Source organism: Natrix helvetica (genome assembly GCF_964273705.1).
Source record: "Natrix helvetica genome assembly, chromosome: 2".
Taxonomy (NCBI): Eukaryota; Metazoa; Chordata; class Lepidosauria; order Squamata; family Natricidae; genus Natrix; species Natrix helvetica.
Genome location: NC_138552.1, coordinates 227,432,237 through 227,458,730, shown reverse-complemented (window position 1 = coordinate 227,458,730; position 26,494 = coordinate 227,432,237). Strand labels below are relative to the sequence as shown.

The 26,494-nt window shown below is 38.2% G+C and overlaps 1 protein-coding gene across 2 annotated transcripts in view; it reads right to left on the bottom strand.

Moving 5' to 3' along the window:
• The window catches only part of VIT (vitrin), a 48,870-nt gene extending 34,557 nt beyond the window's left edge, over window positions 1-14,313 (bottom strand). For both annotated transcript variants that reach the window (XM_081940032.1, XM_081940033.1), the window contains exon 1: window positions 14,054-14,313. The gene's annotated coding sequence lies outside the window, so the exon portion shown is untranslated. The remainder of the gene's footprint in view (window positions 1-14,053) is intronic.
• Between the last annotated feature and the right edge of the window lie 12,181 nt (window positions 14,314-26,494).

The following is a 26,494-nucleotide window of genomic DNA, read 5'->3' as shown; positions in this document are numbered from 1 at the left end:
AGCAAATTCTATCCTACTTTCCTGACTCAGTGATGCATCTAGGATTTGCAACTGAGTCCCTTGAACATCAGCTGAAGCAGATGATGATGTGCCTTTGAACCAGAATGGGTCTCCCAAGGTGAGTTAGGGTTGTTTCTTCTAGAATACTTTCTGATCTTTAAAAAAAATATTTAAAAGTAAGGGGGCAGCAGTTATCCGGATAAGGGCTTGATTAAAAAGCCTCATTTGTAATTTAAGTGAGGTTACAATGAGAAAATGCACGTATTCAGAGTGGGTTATTTTTTTGCATTAAAATTAATGCTTGGCAAGCATTTGCTGTTGTGTTTAAATTATAATGAATATAGAATACAATTGCAGAGGAAGAGAGACGAGCAGAATTTATTATATGCTTTACAAGATAATTGTCATGCTATAAATACATCCCCACTTAGAGCAATAAATCCAATTTCTAAAACTAAAATTGGTCTGGTAATGCCAGTAGTGACCTGTATACAGCAGAGGGAACAGCAGAGGATAATTTGGTTGATGGATAACAAGGGCAATTACTGGTTTGTGAACTTGATCACTTTTAGATCAGTAAATCTCCATGTTGCCTGATCATTGCAATGAGGGTAACATATGATCTGCATCATGACAATCATAAAAATATTTTTATACTATCATTCATAACACAAGCCAATGCACAAACTAATGCTTGTGTTATGAATGATAGTATCTAGTCAATTGTTTCTGTCAGGCTCTGTTTGATTTTCTTCAATTTACTATACATCTGTTATTCTTTAATTACTCTTTAATATTTAAACTTAAACACCATTATTAATCCTTCTAATAAGCTGTCTGATTTTACTTCATCAACTGTTGAATGACTTGATTTGAAGCCCACGTTATGCTCAGCAATTTTATCCAGCTTCATAATTCAGAGGCAGCATTTTGTTGTTGTTGTTCAACTTTATTGATAGTCAACCTTTCAAAACCTTAGATTTCAACTGGGAAAATGAAGCGAGGGCTTGTTCTCTATGTGAAGTTTCTGCATTTTGATAAAAGTTGTCGTTGTCTTTCTCCTAACTAGCCAAAGTTTCTTAATTTCATAGCCATCTCTATGGAAATGTTGAGTCAAAGAGGATGAAGTCTGTTATTGTTCCAGTTAGGTTGGCATTGCCTGTTGATATAACCTTAAATGTTTTCTTTAAAAAAAGATGTCAGGCAATAGATATTTCTTCTTTCTCCTACAACAGGATTCCTTAAATGTTCTCCTATCATCTATCCAAGGTGCCACTAGCTTATCTGAGATTCATTATATTTCTACAACTTTAATTCCAATACCTATTTCTTCTACTCTACAATTTCTACTTATATGTTCTGCATAAAAGTAAATAGGGTGAAAATATTCAACTTTTTCCCACTTGGGAACCATCTAGTTATTCATATTCCAGGAAGCAACAAATGATTTCTGGTCATCTTAGAAATTCTTCAATAGGCAGATGAGATGGCCTGACACACAATATTCTTAAGGGCTACCAACAATTAGTTGTGGCCTATACAACTATAATTAATAAAACAAAGTAACGTATTTTAACTGCCTTGCCTAAAAGCATAAATTTATTAAAGTAAGTAAAATTGAATTATGCCTTGCGTTAGTAAGTCCTGGATAATATTGTGAGTGATTTATTTGGAAGTACAGCATATATTATTTAAACATATTCCCTGTAATTTCTTCAGCTGGATGAGACCAAACTAAATTTCTCAAGTCTAAGGGCAAATACTTCCAAGAGGCCACAAACTAAAATTTAATTCTTAAATATATGTATACTTCCCTGGTCACACTATAAGGAGAGTTTCACAACCCAGAGACTATTGCAGCATGTCAACTTTCCCCTGAAGGCGTATTTAGTCTGGGAGCAAGGAATGCATGTGAAAATTTCTGGTTCTCTTAAAAAAATCATCTTGAGGCTGATTTCATGAATTGTTCTTACATGTCCATACAAAGCTTAACTTTCTTTTTTTGAGAGAATAACTTTCCTCAGCATCACAAACTGACATTCTGTTTATCTTCCATTTTATATGGAAGAAGATTATCCATTCAAATATTTGGTGCTAAATTCAAACGGATAGTGTATTACCTTCCCTGATGATTAATGAACAAGGACGATGTGGGCATTACTGACTCTTATTTTACACAGAGAGTTACACAAGAGTCCAGTTCTAGAGTAACTCGTGTTCAGGGCCTGCCTTGGGCTTTATGATCCTTCAGAACAGCAAATGGATAAGCAACAGGCTGTATCAATGGTCAGAAAAATGTCTTGCTTGGCAGGAAGGGTTCTGCCATTTCCAAATGAGAAGGGTTTGGCGTAGCACCAGTTTGCATGCTTTCAGACATAATAGAAAAAGCAAAGTAAAGAAATCTCCAGCACCATTTTACTGAGAGTGTATTTATTTATTTATATTTGCTTTTGCTTCTCTTTTCTGACCAAAGCATGGCCTACAAAGAAAGGCCGAATGTGAAGGTGAGGGGACATAAGACAGCCCCTGAAGGGTGGCAAGGGCCTTTAAAATTCTGAGTGGCTGCCCTAAAAGCAAGAAAATATTGGACAAAATTACGTACGTAGCTGGAGAAAATGAAAAAACAACATATAGATTTGAAACCAGAGATATTTTTGTTGGGCATTCTACCTGAAACATATGATAAAAAGACCACATAATTGATCTCGTATATCTTAACTGCAACTAGAATTGTATTTGCGCAACCATGGAAAGGTAGTGAGATCCCATTTGAGGGGAATGTGATTAAGAAAATCTTAGACTGTACGGAAATGGATAGATTAACATTTGCTATTAAGGATAAAGAAAAAACAGAATACTTTTTGGTATGGGACATATTTTATCAATGGCTAAATAATAGAAGTTGGAAAGGAGGAGATTCAACTGGAGGAAATGGTAAAGAGAAGAATTGTTAAAGAAGATGATGTTAAATGTTAAATATTAATGTTACGGATTATTATATTATTAATATGATGGCAATGAATTATAACAACAAAAATGTATAATATGATTACATAAGCACAACTGTACCCAGAACACACACTGTTCGATGAAAATTTGATGTTATAAAAATAAAATAAATAAAAATTGAAAAAAAAATCTGAGTGGCCTAGTGATAGAAGTGTTATAAGACAGACCTACCATCAGAATGATTCCTATCCCCCAAAATATGAACTATAATTTAATGGACCCTAACTGATATTTCAAATATCTCTGGCTAACCAGTATATAGGAAATTATTCAGCATTTTGGTCTGTGGTCAGCCACAGAGCTAGAAGGGAGTAATATATCCTTGACAAGGGACTGATGACAAGATCATCTAACATCAGTTCATGTTGCAATGCTCTGAGGCAAAAGCCAAGTTCAGGGAGTGTGCCTCTCCTAAAGTTGGGCCTCAATAATTTGGATCAGGTTCATAGTTGCCAGGGTAGAACATTTGCTATGGGCAACCTTTTGTCTAAGAAGGCATTGTCTTTCCTGCTTGAGCAGGGGGTTGGATTAGAAGACTTCCAAGTTCCCTTCCAACTGTTATTCTGTAGCCATGATATCTCAAGCCATCTGATTTTGGGATCAGAGAAAGCAGCTTGAAGTCCTTCAGAACCATCCATGTAAGGAACTTCATAACCCAACTGTTAGAACTTGGGCAGGGAAGCCCCTATGCAGCAGGGAACAAAATGGTCTCACATCTAGCTATGTGTAGTGCAGTACTTCAAAAAGCCACTGGAGATTCCCGGATGACAACAGCTACACCTCCATCCCCGCCCTACAATCATGGCTGGTTCCACACCCAAAAGCTAGAGGGCACATTTCTGAAAAAAGATTCTGTCCATGCCCAACCAATTTGGTAATACATACCATGGTAGTCATCACATCCAAGATTAAATCATGGACAAGCTGAGGCATATTACAAACTGACCTTGCATTAGTATGAAAAGACCACACCTAAACTCTGAAGACCTAAACTCTCAGGCTGGGCACAAGGGACTGAATCACAGCACTGGTATTAAATGCAAACATAATACACACAACATGGGTGATGAGTGACCTCATTGAATCAAAAACTTCATTCAGCATAGCACTTATATGTTTCTACCATACAGGATCACACAGAAGACATATTTTTGCAAAAGGGACAATAAATTCATCTTTGGTAGCCTTCAAGTTTAAAAAAGGATCCTTTAGGAACTGGGAGGAATCAAAGTTAGGGAATGTACCAAAGCAAAGTTGTTGGATTTAACCTTTGTTTGTTGACAGCATCTCTCTACTTTAAAGATACCATTTGCCAAGTGACACTCATCCAGATGTTTGTGGCATACTGGCTGAAATATGACTTGCCAGCTAGCCAAGTTCTCTTAAAAAAAAACCAGCTCAGCAGCTTCCACAAAAGTTTATCTCCTAAATGATTTGGCGCTTTTCAAATGGAAACCATGATCCCAGAAGACAAGAGGACATACTACAGTTAGAAGGATTGCAGGCCCCGTCGAGATAGTGTCAAAAATATTGTGTGTATATATACATAACCATAGTAACTCATTAAACAAACTAATGCTTGGATGCAAATCAGCCAGAGCAGTGGAATGCATGGGTTTGCTTTTGCCAATATGTGAAAAGAAAAGGAAAGGAAAAAAATAAGCACAATGCTCCAACAACAGTTCCCACAACTTCTGCATTCTTTTCCAATGGAATCTGTGTGGGATACAAGCTGCATTGTGGGTTGTATCCAATGTACACAACACCTTGTAAACATGTTATGTATTTGATGTCTTACCAAAGAGGGTAGCGAGAACAGCCAGTGAAAATAATGCAGTGCAATAAAGATGTGAAAACAGCCTAAAAACACAGTTTAATACACTTCAAATGTTTTAAATAAAATTCAGCATCTCATCCTCCTCTATTCCTCTCCTCATTCTAATTTTTAAAGGTTAATGGTACTTTTATGAGGGTGAGAGCTAACCTTTCTCCTGCAAGATAAAGTCAACTGGTCTGAGAAACAAGTCTGTTCAAAGGTTCTTTTCAAAAGGCAACTGGACTTTCTTGGTTTGTTCCTTGAAAACATTTTGCTTCTCATCGAAGAAACTTCTTCAGTTCATACCATCACTTCTTCAGAATCATGTCTATGAATATCTTGTATCTTGTCAGTACCTGTGATTCACAAATCTTCATTTAATTGAGATAATGACTAGGTAGTTGGAGACCTTTAGAGCTGAAATGCTCATTACTGGTTCCCTGCCACCGATTGGTTTGTCACACAGGGACAGTCTTAGGAAATGAAGGTAATGAGATAGAGATGGCTGGCACAGAACTCTGGAGTTTCAAATTTCTGAGAAGGAAGGAAGGAATAGGGATGGGGAATAGAAGGCTTTATATTCTTTGCAGTCATCTGGTTGTTAGCACTCTGAAGGTCGGTCATTGAGGCCACTTGGGGATTTATCTGTACTCTCAGGATCACCTGAATCCAAGTGCAAATTGGTGTGCAACCTTGGAATATCCTTCTATTCCTCACCATTCAGTCAGAACTGAAGAAGTGCCTTGGATAAGAAGTAAAATGTTTTCAAAAAACCTCAAGAAAGCCCAGTTGCCTTTTGAGGACATCTTTGGGACAACCATGACCTGAATGATTGAAAATCTCCGCAGACAAGATCTTTTAGAGCATTTGGAAATATTTATCTCCTTTCCTTTTGGTTCTTCAACTTTATCCAATTTCTGGGGTGTGTTGAAGTGAAATGCTTTGCTGGCATGCAGTTGGTAGAAGACAAAAAAAAAGTGAGCAAGAAGTGAAAGCACAACTTATAGAGAGAGATAATTATGCTTATAGTTTGATTAAAAGGATTTTGGAGCTTAGGGTTGAGAAGACAAAAATCATAAGACTTTTCTATAGCAGATGTCTATTAGTGACCAGAAGAAATGGGAGATGACCACACCTCTGGAGATACTCACACCTGTGACAACATCCAAAGGAAGATCTCTTCACTTTAGCTGTCTGTGATTGAGGTTACAAAGCTGTATAGGTTTTAGCCAACTTATTGCTGTGATGAAACCCCATTTGTTTAAATAAGAAACAAAACCTTTTTATCTGGAATATGGAGTGATGACAGAAGGCTGGTTAAATTCTGGATGGGGGATTGGATGAAACTAGCATTGTGCTACTTAGCAGGACATCAGGGTTGTTATGGTACTGATTGAAATTTCAAGTAGGGAAAAGACCCATGGTCAACCATCAGTATCTTATTTTTATTAATAATGCTTATGGCTTTCAAGAAATATGCCATAGACTTTTCAAAGATCAAAATCTTGTAGGCAATGACTTTCCCTATGGAAACAAAAGTTGGGCTTTGAAGAAACAATACAGAAAGAATATTGATGCATTTAAAGTTTAGTGATGAAGGAGATTCCTGGAAATACCATGGAAAGCCAAGAAAACAAACAAATCATAAAACAAATCAACCCAGGGGTCTCGCTTGAGCTACTAATGAGCAGACTGAAATGTTTATAGTTTGGGCGCATTATGCAAACACCCAGTTCCCCTGAGAAGTCTAGTGATGTGGGGAAAGATGGAAAGAAAAAGAAGACGACGACTAGCAGTAAGATGGATGGATTCAATTAATGAAATGATGGATATAAGTGTTGAAAGACTAGAAGAGCCAAGTGGGAGAAATATTACCCTGGAGTAGAAGATCTATCTATGTGGTTGATAAGAGTCTACACTGACTTGATGGCGCAGAATTGTTTTTTTTTTTTAAAAAAAAACCCTTTGGTTTTTATTAGTACATTGAAGATACATAAAAAGTATTTTTCTCTGATTGCCATATGGCTATGTAATTAATGATATTGGGAACTCACCAAAGGTAAAGTTTAGGCTGCTTTAATCACAGTGGAAATATTTTTTGCAAAGGCAGCAGACAGAAGGTGCTTTCTTATAAAGAAATGAAATGTTTTAGTTTTTCTATCTATTAGTACTTTTTTTTCTTTTCTTGTTTTATGATAACTCAGCTTGTAATTACTTGCCTCAAACCTTTGGAAGAGCTTTACTTAAAAATGAAACATAGCTCAATCAGGCAATGAATAGACAGGACTAAGACAGGTTTTAAGGATTAATTGGAGGATTGTAGGGGACCTAGTCAATGCTGAATGCCACAAGGCTTCTTTTGATGCCAGACAAACAAGGCTAAATCCACAGGAAACCCTAGAAATTCTTTTTTTTTAAAAAATATATTTATTATTTTTACATTTAAAACAATGCAGTACCGCAAAGTTGAAGTGACCATACATTCACATTATATACAGCTAGTCTCAACCATTAACAATTAGCCTACTTAATACATTGCCTATCCTTCTGTCCAATCACAATATATACAGTTTGTTCCAGTCTTGTCGCCTTGTCTTATACCAGTGATGGGCAACCATTTTTTTCAACTGAGCCAAATCTCGCCAAAACCACGATTGAAATTTACTTTGAGAGCCACATTTTTAAAACCGAAAATACATAGGATGGTACACTGTTTTTAGTTTCAATAAGTTTTTATTGAGAATATTCTGCATGCAAGTATCCACATAGGTCGGGAGGATACAAATAACACAACTAATAAAACAAAAACTTTAGAACGATATTATTTATCGATAACGTTAAATTCCGTAAAATTTGCCTTACAATGTAGAGAAAATTACATCCTGACATTGACTGACAAAGTCACAACCACTAATGTGAACATTGGCCTTGCATTTCCTTGGATAGTTTGAGTAAGTCAGGTTTGTATGTTGTTGTTTTTAATTTCATCTCTCTCTCCCACTTTCTTTCTTTTTTTCTTTTTCTTTCTCTCTCTCTCTCTGGCTCTTTGTCTCTCTCTCCCTCCCTCCCCCATCTCTGTCACTCTGTGTGTGTGTCTGTCTGTCTGTCTCTCACTCACTCTGTGTGTGTGTGTCTGTCTCTGTCTCTCCCTCTGTCTCTCTCCCCTCCCTTCCTCTCTCTCTGTCACTCTGTGTATGTGGGTGTGTCTGTCTCTCACTCATTCACTTAATCACTCACTCTGTGTGTGTCTTTCTCTCTGTCTGTCTATCTTTCTCTCCCTCCCTCCCCCTCTCTGTCTCTCTCTGTCTGTGTGTGTGTGTCTGTCTGTCTGTCAGTCTCTCTCTGATTCCCTCCCTCACTCCCTCTCTCTGTTCCTCTCTCTGTCTGTCTGTCTCACTCACACAGACACACACACACACACTGTGGTCACCTTGTTGAGTGTTCCAATCACATTTGAAACACTCAACAACTGGCCTGCATTTATGTTATTTTGCAGCATTCTGCAGTCATAGGACCAAAATTGGTTGTCACTCACCCGGGCTTTTGCAGAAGCTTCCCTCCGAAGCCCGAGAGGAGGGAGGGGAGCGGGCACCCGGCACACAGAAGAGCCGCATTAAAGGGTGTAAAGAGCCACATGTGGCTCGCGAGCTACGGGTTGCCCACCACTGTCTTATACCAATCATAAAATCTGTTCCAGACTTCAAAATATTCTGATTCCCCTTTATTTTTAAGTTCTAGAGTGAGCCTATCTGCTTCCGCACAAGCCAACACTTTTCTGATTATATCTAGCTCTGATGGTGTATTTTCTTTTTTCCAATACTGCGCATAAGTTATGCGCGCCGCAGTTAGTACATGTATAATTAGATAAAGTGTATCTTTCTTAAATCCTTCCGGTATTATACCTAGGAGAAAAATTTCTGGTTTAAACAAAATTTGGTCTCCCACCATTTGTTCTAACTATGATTGAATCATTTTCCAATATTTTTTTGCCTCATTGCACGTCCACCACATATGATAAAAAGTGCCTGGTGTTTTTTTACACTTCCAACAAGATTTTGGGGGTAGATTTTTAAAAATTTTGGAGAGCCATGCTGGGGGGAGATGCCATCTGTAGAACATCTTATAAAGATTTTCTTTATATGCCATAGCCCAGTGATGGCGAACCTATGGCACGTGTGCCACAGGTGGCACACGGAGCCATTTGTCAGGTGGCAGGTGGAGCCATTTGCGAGGCGCTGCCCTGTTAGCTGAGTTCACCCTTTTTTAAAGCCATTTTTCACCCTCCCCAGGCTCCAGAGGCTTTATAGGAGCCTAGGGAGGGTGAAAAGAGCCTCCCCCCCACGAGGCCCTCCGGAGGCTTCATGAGCTTCCGTGAAGCCTCTGGAGCGCAAAAAAACGGCCCTATGGGCAAACCGGAAGTTCGGGAATGGACTTCCAGTTTGCTCAGAGGGTCATTTTGACTGCTCCGGAGGCTTCAGGGAAGCCTCCTGAAGCCTTCGGAGTGCTTAAAACGACCCTCCGAGCAAACCGGAAGTCATTTCCGGTTTGCTCAGAGGGTCGTTTTGAGCGCTCCGAAGACATCAGGGTCATTTTGAGCACTCCGAAGCCGTCAGGGAAGCCTCCTGACAGTCCCTGAAGCCTCCAGTCCGGAGGCTTCAGGGGGGCATCTGGGGGGTGGGGGGGTGTCCGGGGGCGGGGGGCTGTTTTTGCCCTCCCCAGGCTCCTGGGGAGGTCGAAAAAAGCATGTAAAAATGGGGGGGTCGCGCCTGTAGTGCGCGCATGCGCACTGAGGGGGGGGGTCACGCATTGCATTATGGGTGCGGCACGCCCGCACATGACCCCCCTTCTCTCCCCCCACTTATGGCACGCGAGCCAAAAAAGGTTTGCCATCGCTGCCGTAGCCATTGTTAGTTTCTGATTAAGTATCCAAAGTTTTTCCCACTTAGCCAATTCCACATTATAACTGAAATTTTTCACCAGGGGACCATAGTTTCTTTGACATGTTCCTCCTCTACCTTATACTCCAACAAAAATCTATACAACACTTTGATCAGCCTGTTTTCTGTCTGTATCAAAAGTTTGTCTAATATTGTGTACTCTTTGGCAATACCTTCCTTCTTCCTATCTGTGCAAACCTTGATTGTATCTGTAAGTAGGACCACCATTCTACTTGTACCCCTTGTGATTCCAATTCTAATCTAGTTTTGATCTCCCCCTGTCTGTTCAATAACTCTTTATACAGTATCTAACTATATTTTCCATATTAATTAAATTTGGGTATGTATGCTTCCATCGTAGATAGCCAAATGGGTGCAGAAAAGTTGAAAAAATTCCTTACATCATTCACCCACACAGATCAAAATGGATTCCTCCCCAGAAGACAAATTAAAAACAATATGAGAATTATGCTGAACATTCTCGAATATTATGAAGTGCATAATGAAAAACAGGTTGCACTATTTTTTCTCGATGCCCAAAAGGCATTTTGATAATGTGAACTGGGAATTTTTGCATCAACAATTGGAACACATGGAATTTGGGGAGAAATTGATAAACACGTTTAGAGCAATATATACAAATCAAAAAGCCAAAATAATAATTAATGGTGAATTAATGCAAAGTATAGCAATCCAAAAAGGTACAAGACAAGGTTATCCCCTTTCCCCGCTGCTGTTTATATTAACCTAAGAAGTTTTAGCCAGGAATGTACGTAAACAGGAAACCCTAGAAATTCTTGATGGCAGTTTTTTAGGGATGCTATTGCTACCATATATGAGTGATATCCTTGTAATATTCTATATTGCATTTCTCAGTTTTGCGTGGCATAAAATTATGAACTTTGTGTGTGTACATATATCAGTATCTGGTTCCAGAACTATGAAACCCTTCATGGCTTGGCACCAATATCTCAGCAAACCTATATATTGTCATCTGGCTCTTTCCAGATGTGTCAGATGGCTTTTTTTTACTCAAACAGAAATCCATTTCACAAAAAACAGGTCTAGCACATTTCACATATGTGCTAGACCTGTTTCCATTCCCAACTCTAGGGGGCAGTGCTCATCTCCATTTCAAAGCCAAAGAGCCAACACTGTCCGAAGATGTTTCCATGGTCATGTAGCCAGCATGACTAAATGCCAAAAGCGCATGGAGCACTGTTACCTTCCCAATTTTTCTACTTGCATTTTTACATGCTTTTGAACTGCTAGGTTGGCAGAAGCTGGGGCAAGTAATGGGAGCTGACTCTGTTACGCGGCACTATGGATCCAAACCACTGAACTGCCTTCCTTTCTGATTGACAAGCTCAGCATCTTAGCCACTGAGCCACTGCGTCCCTACATTAGGGTTAATAATGTATTTCTTCATATTTATCTTATGCACATTTTCTCTCCCCCCACTGTCACACACAAAGTAGACATCCCAAAGTCTCTTTAATCTTCTGGTCTTTCTCTTCTTTCTCTTGCATGCCTTCACTCCTCTAAGTCTCCGTGCCTTTCTTATGTGTCCAGCTTCCCTAGTCATTCCCAAAGCAGCCTACTTCCTACTCTTATTGAACTGGATCTCTGTTAATCAATAACTCCTACTTCTTCCTAACGTCTCTTTTGCTGAGACCAAACATGGGATTCCTTCCTTCTTTCTCAGAAACTTGAAAGTGAACTGAGTACTATGCTAATGATCCTACTCTCATTACCTTTATTTCCTAAGACGGTCCTTATGCAGCAAAGCCAATCAGTGGTCGGGAACCAGCAATGAATATTTCAGCTCTAAATCTTTCCCACAATCTGGGCATTAGTTTAATTAAATGAAGATTTGTCAGTTACCGATAAGATACAAGGTAAAGCATTTGTAGATATGATACCTTAGGCACTTGGTATCTATTAGAATGTCTGCATAGAGAATGTGAAATAGAGAAAGTGAAATAAATGTTTTTTGATGGAATATATTTCATCTTCAAACAAAGGCTAAGCTTAATTAGATTTAATGTGGAATTAATTTAATAAAATAATTTATTCTAATAAATTGATTTTATGTGATGTTTTCATAAACAAACAGATGTGAGTTTTGAACATGTATAAAATATGCTTCTGAATAACAAGTAACTATTCATACACAATTAGGGCCAAATAGGAATGTAAGTTGACATGAGCTCATCTTTGGTGTATATTGTAATCTGAGTTGTTTGAAATAGCTTTCAGAAAGGTCTGTGTTTTTCTTGGGGGAGGGAGGGGTGCCTTTGAATCAGACTTTGAAACTGCCTGAATTAGTCCCTGCAGTTTTCTTGGCAAATGTATGACATGAGCCTGAGGTAGGGTTCAAGCATATCCTCGGTCATGAGTCCTTTCGCACCCACAAGAGATCTAAATCCAGGACACATTGAATTCCTTATCTGCCGCCAAATTGCTTTGACTATTAGTAGTTCAGATTCTTATAGAGAGCTTAAACTTGCAAAAAAAAATCTTTATACCCAATTGAACTGCCTGGATCTCCTGATTTTTCTGGCGCTTGACAGCAACATTGTTCAGAAATGGTTTGCCATTGCCTCCTTCCTAGGGCTGAAAGAGAGGAACTGGCCCAAGGTTACTCAGCTGACTTTTGCCTAAGGCAGGAATAGAACTCAGAATCTCCCAGTTTCTAGTCTGATGCTTTCATCACTACAACAAACTGGCTCTCTTTCAGAAAGTTACTTAACCCTACTAAGATTGCTTTGAACTTTCTACAAAGGAAATGGATTCCTTTTCATCATATAATAGTAACAAACTTTCAACTCACAGCATGATAAAAAAATAAACTGCAAACATAAGTTAGGAACACAAAGAGAGGGTGAAAACAACTGAAGAATGTTAGCACAATACCAAGATCAATATTGGCTAAATGTTTATTGAATTTAAGTCCAGGTGACGTGGTTCTCTACTTCAGGTCAACCAAAACCCCGATTATTCAGTGTGAGGGCTAGTTTTTTTTAGTGTTATCACGACTGTGCAATCTCTCCTAATATTGTCTTTTTGATAACAGTAAGAGAAAATGCAGTTCCTTTTTATTCCAGCGTTCTTGGGTTTCCTAAACAATTTGTCAAATTAAAATGAGAAACAAGTTTGTTCAAAGTTTAGTAACAGGTTAGACTCAGAAAGGTGATAAAGGGAAAAGAGATGGAGTCATTCTTTGCAACTTAAGTAATCAGACTTCACTATCTTTTGTTTCATCTAATTGGGATCTAATTGTAAAAGCTGAGCTACGCTTGGGGTTGCCTTAACAAGGATGGCAGGAACTCACTTTGCCTTCCATAGACAAACATGTGTATCATACACACCAATTATCTTTGCTGAATCTCCGAGGGAAAATCTTGTGACTTAGCTTCATGACTTTGCCATGTGAATAAATAATGACATTTTTATCATTTTCTGATCTAGCATTTGTGGAAGGAAGGAAGGAAGGAAGGAAGGAAGGAAGGAAGGAAGGAAGGACCATCCTAAAGGTATTTTCCCAATTTCTTTTTCAAATTTGAAATGGCTTCATTGCAGCTCCAGGGATGCAGCTAACAGCAGCTAACCATCTTCAGGCAGATTATTTCTTTTTTTGAAATTTTGCTTGGAGCACTCGGTACATGTTGCTACTAGCCTGACACAAACCACATTTTAGAAATTTATTAGGAATCTAATCTCTCAGGGAGAAGGTGAGCTGCTGTGACAGGCTGGATAATGTTAGTGCTCTTCAAAGTGTTAAAGACCCTGCAGCCTTCAGCATAAAAGCTTTTGGGGAGTGGGGGGAAGGGAGAAAAGGAAAGAAAGAGAGATGGTAGCAGTTCATATACACATACTGGTTTCTCAGGAGGGTTTTCTTCCATAAAATTCTTTCTGAACTCCCCAATAAGGATAGTGCATCAGCTGTCACAACAGTTGTGCAATTTTGAGTTAACACATCTAGTTATTGGAGAAAATACAAGCAGGACTGAAAAATCCATATCTAAGAAAATCCACAGATGCTTATAAAATGACTCTTGGGGCCACCAGGCAATGTTTATCAAAACTTGGGGAGGCACCATTGATCTGTGTTTGCAAACTCTGAATACATCAATTAGGCAAAGAATTGGTGCAACAATTTCTTCCCTTTGAGCATCTCCACCACCAAATATATCCAAAATATACATTTCTCTTTCCCTCCATCTCCCTCCTCACTACCCTTTTCCAAAACTGATCTCAAATGGCATTAGAGAGAAACAATCAGCATTACCTTGATGGAGGTGTAGAATTGTTTCAATTCTTTTTTCTTCGGACAGAATGACTGGTTACTTTTCTTGAGTTTTTCTGCACCCGTCTTCAGGCAGACTTCATCTAAAAGAGTCAGATACAAGCAAGAAACAAAGTCGAGTTTTGCACCCTTTCTTTTTTCTTTTTACATCAAATGTTCCCAGCAAAGTCTCAGCAGCAAGAAAAGCACATTATATTCTCTCTGTCTGATGACAAACACAGACTCCTTACAGTGATGTTGTTCCTGACTTCGGCACTGCTCTTTTGAGTTTCTTCTCCCTCCCACATTTTTCCCCCTAGTGGGAATTTTTTTAAAAAAAAACTGTGTGTGTGTGTGTGTATTGTGAGATGATACTGTTTTTTTCAGGGGGATTCCATTGTGAGTAATGTCACAACAGACTTGATATCAGTTATAGTGGATTTTTATTTTTTTTAAAAGGAAAAGGACATTTATTTTAATAACTACCAAAACTTTCCTTTAGGAATGTCATTGAGAGAAATGAACTAAATTGCCTCTGACACTTGAGCTTTCATCCTCCACATGCTGCTACTTTGGTGTTTTTACTCTGAGAAGCTACAGGGACTTTGTCTTTTCTTTGTTATTCAATGTGCCAAATTGGTCTGAAGACTTTTACATTAATTTTATTCTATCGGACAAGAAAACTTTTGTTACTCACATTATTGCAAAGTGTTGCACAGCAGCGGTTAACAACTGGAAATAATTGCCCTTATTTTTATTTTTTTATTTATATTGAGTGAAATGTTCACAACATTAACTTTTTTGGTATATACATGTATTTATTTGTATGGATTTATTTTAAAATACAAAGTGTGAACCTGCTTATATTGTATAGTGGCAACACACAAAACAGACTTCTCAAATGTATTCATGTATGTATGTATGTATGTATGTATGTATGTATGTATGTATGTATGTATATTGCCACTTCTTATGACTCTTGGAGGTTAAAATAGTATATATTTTATTTCACATTATAAAACAAAACAATGTTCACTGTAAAATAGAGTTAAAATTAAGTTAATTTTAAATCATGTAACAACCATGTTGAGATAATAATATATCCCAAAACTCTTGGAGTAACCTTGTATGTCCACATTGGAAGGTCGTTAACAATGGAGACAATATTGCTTCTGAGTGAAGATGTTTCCACAGGAGGAGGGTTATCACGAGAAATATTGCCTCCAAGCCTTAACTCCTCCCCTGGTGGGACATTATTAAAGTTCTCCCCAGGAGAGACACCCTGAATGGTTCAAATTTGAGGAGATGGTCCCACGGAGAACCCTGATGCCAAGCCATATAAGGTTTTATAGATCAAACCAACACTTTGGACTGCCTCCAGAAACCTACTGACAATCAGGTTTTTGCGCAGTCTTCTAAGGCAATCACACAGAACACATTGCAGTATAATCCAGATGTGTGGTGATCAACATGAGTAACCACAGCAAGGTCATAAACTGGCCTTTTTTGGATTCTTGGAATATATAAGAATCAGCCAACTAATGATGCAATATTACCAGGTTAGTGTTCTGACCTAGGCTTTCCAAGAGCATGAAGCAAACTTCTTGTCCCGACAAAAACCCCTTTTATTAATAAACAGACTCCAGCTGTTTGTCTGCCTCACTGCTGTCTGACTCTGAAGGCAGCTGATAACTGGGATACGGCTCTGGCCCTGTCTCTGCCTCTGACACAGAGCCCTCATCAGAGCCTTCACCAGACTCCAGGACTGGCCCATGTTCCTCCCCAACCTCCTCACTGTCCGAATCTGTTGCCAGCTCTGTTGGTCACTGGTGGGTCACAACAGTTAAAAAGATTATTAAAATTACCTTGCTATAACTTTTTAATAGTCTCTATCATATACTTGATGCTTTTGTGGATCTTTTTTTAATAATAGTCCAAAACCAACAAACTAATATATATAAATAGAGCAGCAAGTATATTAAATCTGTGGATTTCCAGAGGTTTCTCAACTTCAGCTTTCAGCATCCCTGACTACTGGCAGTATTGTTTAAAACTATATTCAACAACATCTAGAAGGCTTTGTAAAGACTCACATCTTTGGGAATCCATATCGAGGGACAAACACAAAATGTTGTTCATTATTGTCAAGTTTGCATTTGTTAGAAGATCACATTTCCAAAAAATTCCCCCAGATAGAGTCAAGTTAATTATGATCATTATTTATGCAAGCACCTGTACCAAAACAGATCGTGGATTCATTGTTACCTTGGAGCAATTATTAACAAGTTTTCCGGTATCCTTATATCATCTTCCTTTCAAGTTACCTGTATCTAAGGAAATGGCAATGAATCCACTAAGGGTGTGGGGTAAGGAAGAGCAATTGTTTTTGTCTGAGCTAGGAAACAAAATAAGAACAGCCTAGAGCTACTATCTGAAGCCAAATAATATCCATTTCAGATATTATTGCACACAAGGAAGGAGACAAAATACGTTAAATTGGATATAAATCAGGGAAAGTTTCTATAAGGGAATATTCATGTGACTTGTATGGTTTTTGTTGTGTATAAATACTGACTGGATATCAAATGTGGTTTTTGAGTCACAGAGAGCTATGGCATCAATCAAAATGGGTTAACTTGATGCTCTTTATTATATTGTTATGGGGTAATTTTAAGGAAGGCAGGGGGCATTTCTTTGCTCTCTCTTTTCAGAGTTCTTTGTTACTATGGTTTATAAATTGTAACCATAGCAAATGCCTTTAAAATTTAATCTTTAATATTAAATTACTGCTGCCACTTCAGATTTTGAGAATGTAGGGAAATCTTTGTGGGAGCAGGATTCCTAGTAATATTTCCATCCCTTTCTTGAAATATAAGGCATTTGTAACTGAATGTGAGTCTACATTCTGCCTTAGTGCAGGCTGTTGGGATACCACACTTTAAACTTCTCCAGTTTTACCGTTAATAGCAGGCTGGGTTTAGCAGCATAAACCAAGATTATATCACAATGATACATGTGCATTGATGGCATCATGCAAAAAACATGCTTAAGATATTTGCATCAGACATTGGGGGTGCAAGTTTGTCATGGAGTTTGCATTGTGACTGCATGATGTATGTTTTGTGATTACCTTCCTCCCCTTCCCCCTTCTCTAGGGAATATTGCTGTTTCCTTTCTAGTGGAAAATCTTTCTGGCACACCGAAAAATGCCAAATGTTTTAGTCCGAATGCCAAATGATCCAAACGATCATTTTATTAGTCCAAACCTAAAGCTAGGAGTTATACCAAGTCACTGATCTCTTCATCAAGATCCACAAACAAGGGAACATATAAATTTAAAACCAGAAATATTTCTGTTGGGCATCATATCATCAGAGGGAATATGTACTTAAAGAAATATGAAATATGTGTTAGCAGCTAGAATTGTATTTGTGCAACATTGGAAGAGCATAGCGATCCCTACAGAAGAGAATGCAATAAAAAAAATTACAATGTGCAGAAATGGACAGATTAACACTTAAAATTAAAGACCACGAAGACACTGAATACTTCTTAATATGGGATTCGTTCTATCAAAGGTTTTCAAGCAGAAACAGTTTAAAAACACAAGAGAATGACTAATTTTGTAAACATGGTTTACTAAATGAATAAGTAAGCACTATTGTCACTATATGTATATTATCAAGGTTATGATGAGATGTTATTGTTACTATATGATGACTAATAATGTTACAAATGCTTTTTAATTATTTTTTTATTTTTTATTTTCAAAACAAACACAACACATCCTTCTTTACATACTGTAGAAAGTGTATCAGTTGGTTACAAAAAAGCTTTCGTGCATCTCTTCCACAGTCAGCAAACATAATTCATATTAACTCAAGTATTTTAACTCAGCTATTTACACATGTTACCATCATCATACCTCCATTTTCATTTGACAATAATTGTTCAAACGTCCTTCATCATAAAATATACCAAGATTTAATACATAACCACATACTGGCATTTCATTTACTATTTCTAAAATCCCCCAATAACACTGAACCTTATGTCCTATTTTAGCTAAACATCCATAATATTTAATAACAAAGTTTTCTAATCCTTCTTTCCAAACCACTGTTTACAATTTATATCCAATTTCCTTATGTTGTACCCATACCTGTATATACGTTGTTATGATTATCCCTCCTTTATTTAACTATATCCTGTATCATAACATTTCCCCCCTAATATTCAAGACTTAACTATATCTAACAGTTCTTTTTTATTAACCTTTATATATAATCCAAAAGGATTTCTAATCTTCCTTTCATGGGTACCATTCAATATTAATATCCAATTAATACTTATCATAGCACTACACATTGTATACATTATTATTATTATTATTATCAATTATTTATTTAACTATATCTATTGTCACTAAATTTCACTAAGTTTAACTAGTTTTAAAGTATACACTTCCATCTATCAACCTTTATTTTTCCAGTAGCAAAACCGTCTCATATCTTCTGCCATTTGTGGTGTCAGTCCTCTAATCATCTCCTTAATCAACTTTGTATGGACTCCTCTTAGCAACTCCTTGCTTATAAAATCTCTCATGTAGTTTCGATGCCCTTCTTCTGTTTCCTTAATCAGCTTATCTTTGATTGTCGATAGTGTTAGCAATGATATTGCTAATAAAATTTCTCTCTTTAAATCCATAAATTCTTTTTTCTTCTTCTTCTTCTGTATCTTGCCATCTGGGGTAGATTTCCCCTCCATTTGATTCCTCTTTCAGTATTCTACTCTTTCCATTTTCAGAGACAAACCAATCACCATAAATATCAGCAATTTTAATTTCTTTATATTCATTTTCCTCTTCAATTTTTAGGATTTTAACCACCACTTTTTCCACTTGATAACCATCTCCAACTTCTCATCATATTTTGCTATTAGATGCCCTAAGTCTTCCAACTTCTTCTCTATCCTCTCATATGTGTTTGATAATTTCTGTATTTCTGAGAATATCTGTTGCAGACTTAAAATTTCTTTCTGCTGTTGAAATTATGCCATTATCTCCAGCTAACAAACACTGCTGCTCTAGCTTGGAAGGTTTTAACAAGATTAAGCATAGATTCACAATAACGTTTTATTTTCACCTTTCTCTGGTTAAAGATATACTTCAAAGGGACATCTGCATGTTTTTCTTCTTATCACTCTCTAAAAACAAGCAGTGAGACCTTGGAGTGCCAAGCCAGGATAATTAGTGAGAAAAGTAAGAGTGTTTCGTTTCCAATATACAAACTTCCAGCCTCCGAATAGCAGTGTTATTGTTGCAATTTTCTTTGTTTCTTTTTTGTATTTCAAGTTTTAAAAAAAGTCCGATTCTTGAATGAGTTAGAAGAACACCCACAGTAATGAAAGAGGAGAATTTTAGTCCATAGGTTACAAAGAAAAAAATAGAAGAAGAAAACTTAATCCATTCGTTTTAAAAGGCTTGCATAAAATCCCTCCATGAAGATAGCATTTAAAAAGTAAGATAACCCACTGTCCAAAACAATTCCAGATTTAATTCCGCCACTTATTTCTTCTTTCTCCAATTTAAATTAATTTTAAGTTTTTTATAGGCAGTATCTTTTAAAACAATAAAAATTCCTCACCATCTGGAAACACTTTCCGTATTCTTCCATTTTGGAGCCGCCCCAACTTCATCAGCCTAATGGCTGGATTTTTTATCGCCTGCTTGAAGAACTTCTCTTGGATTGATCAGGGACTTTGCGATGTCCCTGAGATCAGCAAGACGTATTCTTCCTGTTCACCGTCTCTGTGGGATGGTTTAGGTCCGTTTGGACCACTCAGCGACAAAAGTATTGATGGCGATCTCAGAGCATTGAGATCGCATGTTGCTTTGTCGCGACATTGGCTCCTCCTGTTACAAATGCTATTGTTATTATGATGATTATTACTCAAAATAACTATATCCAGACAACACACTGTTTATATAGAAACTGAAATTTTTGCACTTTCTATAAATAAATAAATTATTTTTTTTAAAAAATCCATAAACAAGAAAAAGAATGGAAAGAATGAAACTTTGATTTTAGGTTTTACTGATTAGATTGATAGATCTTTACAGAAATGGCTTGTTCATCTTATTATGAAAAAACAAAAAGTTGTGATTTGATTTTTTTAAAAAGAATTTTATTGGTTTTTGAACATTTATCGGAAAAGGTAAGGGGATACATAGAAAATTTTGGCAGTTCCCACGCTAGTGTAGAAATCCATCCAAATCTCACAATTTTTACAATATTAAAAACAAATTATAAAAGATAAGCAAAAAACATTCTTATTCTATATTGTGTCAACCATGTGTTCAATCATTTTTCCTTTGTCACTTTCAAGAATATCAACAATTACTAATATTTCAAATACTTTTATTTTTGTGACCTGAGCCTTTTCGATATTGCTCCTTCCTCCCTGTCCCCAGAAGGAGCCACAGCCCCTCCTCCTTCATATCTTGTACCTTGCTACCCTTTTCACTACCTTCGCTGTGTTTGTCCTCTAGGAGGGAAAAATGCTTTTTAATGAAGGCTTCAGCCTCCTGCACTGTATTAATTCTAATCCTATTTCCCTCCCAGAAGATCAACATTCCCTCTGGCAATAACCATCCAAACCAAATTCCTTTATTGTATAATTTCTTTGATAAAGAGGAATACTTCCTCCTTCTCTCTCTTATCTTTTTCGGAATATGCTTAAGAATGGTAATTTCTTCATCTTTATATTTCAGTGGTCTCTCCCTTTGGGCCCCAAGCACCTCATCCCTTGTGGTCCTCCTGAGGAATTTAACATGCACCTCCCTTGGAACATTATGACTTCTAGCATATGCTGAAGTAATCCTATAAACCAGATCCATGTCCCACCACAACTGTTTTTTGTCTCTCTTGATATATTCTGCTAAAATTGTACTCATAATATCCTTGAGATCTTCATTTTCTGTCTCTGGTAGGTTCTGGAATCTGAGAAAAAGGACATTCTTTCAAATTCTATTTTTGCCGTGAAGTTTTCCATGTCTACATTTTCCTTCCAGATTGCTTTGACCTCTTCCCCCAGCCCAGCCTCTCCCTCCTCCAACACCACAATTCTCTGTTTATTTTCTGCAATATGATGTTTAACATCTCTGAGTTCTTCTTTAAGCTCTGTCACTTCTTTTTTCAACTCATTTTGACCCCTCATAATTTCTTGAAACATTTGGGAAACAGATAGTTCTTTTGGGCCCTCTCCAGTCCCTTCTTGCTGTAACAATGAAGTAATTTTTATTTGCTGCATGCTTGGACTGGAGGTGGCAGATGCGGGAGCTGAAAATGACTTGCCCGTTGGTGGTTTCTTAGGCCCCATTTGTTTAAATTCAGAGATGTGTATAAGTCTTTTTTCAAAGAAGATGGCATCTGAGGATTGCGCAGCTGTGCCAATCCAAAGAGGCAAGCAAATCCAAAAGCAAAGAGTTAACTCTCCTTCACAGTTCCAAGGCACCGAGGCAAACCAGAAAGAAGAAAATCAGATAGTCAAAGTCCAGGAAGACCACGTAGCAGGGGAGGTCCCGGTCTCCCTCAGAGAGAGTAATAAAACAATTCCAAAGGTTTTTTTTCCTCGAAGGTAGTTTCAAAAGGCAGACTTCATTTGTAAATACAAAAACAAAGATGGGCGGAAGCCATCTTGGTTCCTCTTTTCACAGGGAGAAGAAACAGAGATCTCTATAAAGTTTTTTAGAGAAAAACAGCTCAGCAATCATCTCCAGCAATTGTGATAACGATCTTTCTCACTTAGTTAGTTCAAGTGATGAGTCAGCCTTTGTTCTCTCTCCATTCCAATATAGAGAGAGATGGTTCAAATGCCGCTTAATCCGAGGGGGGTAAAGAGAAGAAACACCCCCTCTAATCTCCATTCAAATAAATTGAACACAAATTTACAGGAGTCTGCTGCTTATCCTTTAATGACGATCGAAGAAATCAGGATGACTCCCCCCCCCACCAGCATCCAGCCACACTTCTCTAGATAAACTCCTTCCTCTGGAGCCATTCGGCAAAAGGACGGACAGCCCGAAGCTGTCCCACGCCCCCCCTCCGCTCCCCGGCTCCTAGGCGAAGCTGAAAAGCATCCCCGCCGGCTGCCGCCGATTCTGGGGGGCTTCAGCAAGCCTCCCTTCGGCAGGGGATCCCTCCAAGACCCCCTGTGCTCCTTATGGAGCCAACCGGGGAGACGAGCGGCAGACAACACATCCGTCGCCAGCAGGAACCGGAAGTGATCTCCAAAAAGTTGTGATTTGATGTTAATGCCTTAATTTACTGCAACAGAGAGAGTCAACAATCAATGTTTCTTTTTTTTCTTATCCTTCCTCACTTCTCTTTCCCCTCTTCCTCCCTACCCAGGGGTGAAATCAACTTACCTTTGCTACCGGTTCAGAAGCAATGTGAGCATGTATGCAGAGCATCAATGTGATGTTGTCCGGGCGGGTTGGTGGAGCCTACTACTGAGTACGCCTGTAAAGGTAAGCAAACAGTGGGGAAGGGGAGGAATCTACTGTACCACATGATTTAAATTAGCTAAAAAGCAAGAAATCCCGCTTCCTAGCTAATCAGTGGAACAGCTTGCCTCCAGAAGTTGTGAATCCCCCAACACTGGAAGTCTTTAAGAAGATGTTGGATAACCATTTGTCTGAAATGGTATAGGGTTTCCTGCCTAGGCAGGGGGTTGGACTAGAAGACCTCCAAGGTTCCTTCCAACTCTGCTATTGTATTGTATTGCATTATTGTAATATAAATTGTGCGTCATAGCTGATCGTTGGAAATACCAGTTCACCTGAACCAGTAACATTTTTTTTACTACTACTTTTTACTACTACGGTAGCATTTTTACTACCAGTTCAGGCAAACTGGTCTGAATCGGTAGCATTTCACCCCTGTCCCCACCATTTTCCTATTTACTTTTGTATTTTATCTTATAACCCAATAAAATGTTTTTTTTTAAAGATCCATGAACAAGAGCTGCATTATCTTACGTAGAAGATTAATCTTAAGGGCACTCGGTTACAATACAAGCAGTTCTCACTTAATCACTTGTTCAGTGACTGACATTATGACTGTGCTGAACGAGAGAGACTTATGACAGGTCCTTGTAGTTGCAACTATGACAGTATACCCATGGTTATATGGTCATGATTCAGGCACTTGGTAACTAGCTTGCTGTTACAACATGGCAATGTCCTGCAGTCGCCACCATTTGTAACCTGCTCTGCTGCTTCCAATGGGCAAAATCAATGGGGAAGTCAGCTGGAGGTCACAAATGTTGGCCATAGGCCATTGTGCTTAAGTGAGCATTCTGGAGTCACTTAACATCAGCAATCAGAACTGGAATTGCTATAAGACGGCGCAATCCCATACATCATGCTTTATGACCCTGGCCGTTAGCGATGAAGTTGCAAATACTGATTAACATAATTAAGCAAGAACTACATGTACAGCCTAATAAGAAGACATGGTAATTAAAGGATACACAAGTATCCTTCATAATGCAGGAGCAGACACATTTCTTAGTTGCTCTGATACACAAGTGGTAATCAAATTGTTCTAACAAGCTGTACTGTACTTAATTGCACTAACAGAAAGAAAAGGAATCCATCACAGTAATTTTCACCGAATCTTATGCTTCTGAGGCATGAGCTTTTTAACCAATTACTAACTACCATGCAGCTATGGTCATGCATTCTTATTCCAGATCCTCCCATCTTGCAACTTTAGAGTGATTGGAAATAGAAGTTTGTATGCCTCAAATGTATTTACTGAGTTGTCAATCATGACTAATACCATGGATTATTTCATTCTATATATATGTAATATGTATCTAAGGCAATGAAACAATTTTCTTATCAAAATCATTGACCAATATTCCAGTCAAAGATCAACATTTTAAAATAATATAATCATTCAATTGGAAAGGACCTGATAGATCATCTATTCCAGCCCATCCCTCAGTGCAGGATTCATTAGGGCAATGAAGAATACGTCTGCACCCTCTTCTGTATGTTAAATCCAGTAGTTTCATTTTTCATTTCTCAAAGTTAAACCAATGGGACTTCAAAGTTTTTCTGGCCCACCTGTACAATCAGAATATTTTCAATATCAAACAAAGTGGCCACCTCTTCAGCAGCTGGTTCTTTCCACCAATTCTTGATTTTCTTTGGGGAGGGGTGTCTGTGGCTAAAATCATGCATAGAAACTATTTCCCTTAGATTTTAGAACAACAAGAAGTGAAATTTGCATGTTTTGGTTTATTTCACTGAAAAGTGGTAAGGCAAATATTCTGAGCAGGGCACTGGAATCTTGTCAATGTTGAAGAAGACATGAATGCACTTTGCAGTGTTCTGGGAAAGATTTTGCCTATGCTGTGTACTCTATTTAGAACATAAAATGCCCACAAAATTCCAGGTTACAGCTTAAACACCATGAATAGCCAAAACCCAAATTTGAATGGTACCCATTAAATTTGGAATCAGGAAATGCCACTGGGTTAGGTTTTGGTTCTGGAGCTTTTCATGTAAGGAGGCTTATGTTCATTATGTACCACAAGCATCTTGTTAAAAGACTTTGGAGCTTAAATTGAGGGTGCCAACTTCAGAGACCATGGGGGTGGGCAATCTGGCTGGGCGTTGGCCACAATCTTCTACAGGATTTAATTAAAGCCTTGCTAATTTGCTATCTTGACAGTAAGTGTCCTACTTGACCAAATCTTTGCAAATTGTTGTTCTGATGAGTGACATTCTTCACTGCGGCAAAATGTTACCAGATTGCATTTGATCACAATACATAGCCATTGAATCTATAAGGATAGCTGAGGTGCTAGACAACGATCTGGAAGATCCATTTCCAATGTAGCTTACTGGGAACCAATAAAAGCCTCTGTGGTAAATTTTAGGCTGATCTGAGACTATGTAAAATAGCCTTGTCTGGAAACCAAAGTTTTTTCAAACTGCCCAAATTAAATGCAATTCAGCTTATTCTAAAAAATGCAACAACAAAAGGCAGGAGGAATACAAACTGAATTCAGGCTGCAAACTTTAATTCCATCCAAGATATTAGCATATGATACTGTGGGACTTGAGCAATTTGGGATGGGTGTAGGAAAGAGTAATCTTCAAACCCAGACCTTCTGAACATGGATTTTCTAAAGGGGTTTGATAAATGCAAATCCAAGGGCTGCAGACAGACAAGTTGCAAGAAGCAAGTAGTTTTCTGACCAGCAGAGGGAGCAGATCTATTAAGAGACATGGATGTTCAAGTTGCTATTGCATATATAATTTCCCATTGGGTGCTTGGTGTTACAAGAAGTCCAGGAATATAATTTGTACCACCCTGTACTTTCAGTTTTGAGAGGTTTAGGTTTTGAGAGCTCTCCTTTATGGTCTTTGGTCTTGGTCCCACTACATGTTAAAACGTATTAATGAGGGGGTAATAAATTAATTCCCCAGGGATCATTTAGTTTAATGGTATGCAGGCCCAGACATGTACAAGGTTAAGCTAACTCCATTTGGTCAATTCTGTCATTGTCATACCTAAAACGGAGTTGTTTTACATACTTAGTGCTCAGAGATGGTATTCAGCAAGTTCTGACCAGTTCTGGGGAACCAGTAGCGGACATTTTGAGTAGTTCAGAGAACTGGTAAATAACACCTCTGATTGGCCCCACTCCTATCTATTCTGTGCCTCCCGAGTCCCAGCTGATCGGGAGGGAATGGGGATTTTGCAGTAACCTTCCCCTGCCACCCCCACCAAGCTACTCCCACCAAGCCATGCCACGCCCAATAAGCCACCCCCAAAGAACCAGTAGTAAAAGAAATTGAATCCCACCACTGTTAGTGTTCCATTAAAAGGTGCTGGAGGGACAGAAGAGCTGAAAAGGCAAGACTTTCCATCACAAAACTCACTGCTGGCTTGGGCTGATGGAATACCAGGCTGTTTGATAGAGAATGTGGGAGGCAGCTCTGTGTGCTGTGAAGTGAGTTTTTCACTCAGTGTGCTGAGGTTATGCTTTGCCAGAATCAACAGTAAGGAGATTTGATTGGTGAATGATGGACTGGATTAAGTGCCCATGTGTTTGTGGACATATTTGGCATCTAAATACAGCTCGCCAATGGTGAGATAAATTTTGCCAATCCAACTTTTGTGCAAAGAGTTTTTCGTTCAGATCCTATAAAATGCCAGGCTTGTTTGCCTTGGCAATTAATGAAAGGATGACTCTTCCATAGGATTAAACTGAATTTGAATACACAGTAAATTGAGGATTTGTTGGTTTAGTGTTGAATCTGAACAACTGCCCGGTGGTTTTATCCACTGCCGTAAATCAGGCCTACAAACAGATTCCAATAATAGCCTCTTTGTGTTGGAGTTGGACCTTCAAACTTTTCCT